Below are 1,875 nucleotides of genomic sequence, written 5' to 3'. Positions count from 1 at the left end.
TTCTCTCCGGTTCTCTTTATTTCTCATGCAATTAAAACTTTGTGCCCATTCATTCCAAGCTTTCCCCTCTAGGCAATTTCTGCCACTACTTTGTAGAGCTTCATCCCAGATTCTTTTCACTCCTAGAGCAATGTAAATCCCTGCAGGTCAGAGAGAACACTGCCCCATGGTAAGTTTCCTCTCCCATCTCATACTTGATTATGTAGCCCATTACTGATCTATACCCTCCCTCAGGTTATCTTCTTTTCCCTATTTGCCTCTTCAAGATGGCGACTGGGTTGAAATCACGACAACAAATGGCCGTGCTCTAGCATCTCCCTTATCCCCATCCCACAGTGTTGTCAGTGCAGTATAAGGATGACCAGCTCATACTGAGTGTGAACAGGGACTTATCTGGAATTGGGTGGCTATTCTAAGCAGAAGAGCTGACCCTTGGCCCTAGTGCCCTCAGACCCTATGAACAAGAGTCATGTTTGAGGTGGAAGGAAGCTTCAGATGACTCCATACTGGCTGATCTACAGCACTCTACTCTGTTACACACCAAGCTTCTCTCAGAGGCCGCTGGTCCTCAGAAGTAGTCCTATCTCAGACTCCTCCATCCAGTGTCAATATCCCAGGAGGGACAATGTGAGCAACAGCAATGTATCCTACCTGGGTCTCTTTTCTATTCCACCCTGGCTAAAGTTCTCCCTATTCTTCATAACTGGAATCCAGAAAGGACCTCTTTGGCCTTCCAACTGGGGGACTTGTTTCGTATCCTGGTTGAGGTCTACACTGGCTACCATGTAGCCCCCGAGCTTTTTGTATGTAGTTGCACAGCCACCTTGACCCCGGACCCGATTCTGTCCCCGACTGCGTTGTCATTGACTTCAATGGGTTATTCTTCTTCATTTTTCAATTTTCCTTGGCCCCAGCAGGATGTGTTGTATTTCATGGTAGACCCCTTAAGGTTTGCTTAAGCCTAAGAATGAGATCTTTATCAGCTGCCACCCAAAAGTCAGAGCCGCCAACTAGACTCCGAGTGTCCTTAACAAAGCCTGTTTCTGATGCAGAGCAAAATGAGCAGAAGTGGGAGACGGACCACTGTACGTAGTAACAGCAATATTGCATGATGGTTATCTGTGAAAACTTGGCTCCTCTCAGCAATGCAATGATCTGGGCCAACCCTGAAAGACTCCAGAGAAAGAACGGTTAGCGTCATCCTTCACATCAGTGTATTTAGGGTTTTATTTGGGGGGTTTTGGTTACGTACGACTGTGCTCTTACAACAAGGACCAACATGGAAGTGGATTTTGCATGACAATAAAAATAGAATTTTTTTTAAAAGTCTGTTCCTATAACTTAACAGCTGATAAGTGGGCCCCTGGGGAAGGCCCTCCTGACATATGCAGCTTCTGCAAGTTGGGGACTTGTATATTCCTCTCACTATACAGAAAACAGAGCCTTGTGGGCCAGAAGCCAGGCAACCCTTCAGATTTAGAGCCTGGGATCCTATACGAGGCTGGGAATAGGCTGAGATTAGAGCAGGAGAACAATGTGGGGCACATCCCGGAATGTCCAGGGCTACTGCTGGGGTTGATAGTTGGGAGAACTGATACAATCTGCCTAGTGATATACCTTCTCCTTAGGCAACCACAAATATAGTTCTTCTTGCCCCAGGAGTGGCTAGAGCTTTTATCATTTTTTTTAAATTTTTTTTAAACCCTTAACTTCTGTGTATTGACTTATAGGTGGAAGATTGGTAAGGGCTAGGCAATGGGGGTCGAGTGACTTGCCCAGGGTCACCCAGCTGGGAAGTGTCTGAGGCCAGATTTGAACCCAGGACCTCCCATCTCTAGGCCTGGCTCTCCATCCACTGAGCTACCCGGCTGCCCC

General features: G+C 47.0%; 1 pseudogene; it reads left to right on the top strand.

Annotated features, from left to right (window-relative positions):
• The first annotated feature begins 266 nt into the window (after positions 1-266).
• Positions 267-1,014, top strand: LOC123256677 (annotated as a pseudogene).
• The last annotated feature ends 861 nt before the right edge of the window (positions 1,015-1,875 follow it).

This window comes from Gracilinanus agilis, unplaced genomic scaffold (genome assembly GCF_016433145.1).
Source record: "Gracilinanus agilis isolate LMUSP501 unplaced genomic scaffold, AgileGrace unplaced_scaffold8302, whole genome shotgun sequence".
In the NCBI taxonomy this organism is placed as follows: domain Eukaryota; kingdom Metazoa; phylum Chordata; class Mammalia; order Didelphimorphia; family Didelphidae; genus Gracilinanus; species Gracilinanus agilis.
The sequence above is the reverse complement of the archived record's forward strand: the minus strand, read 5'-3'. Positions and strand labels throughout refer to the sequence as shown.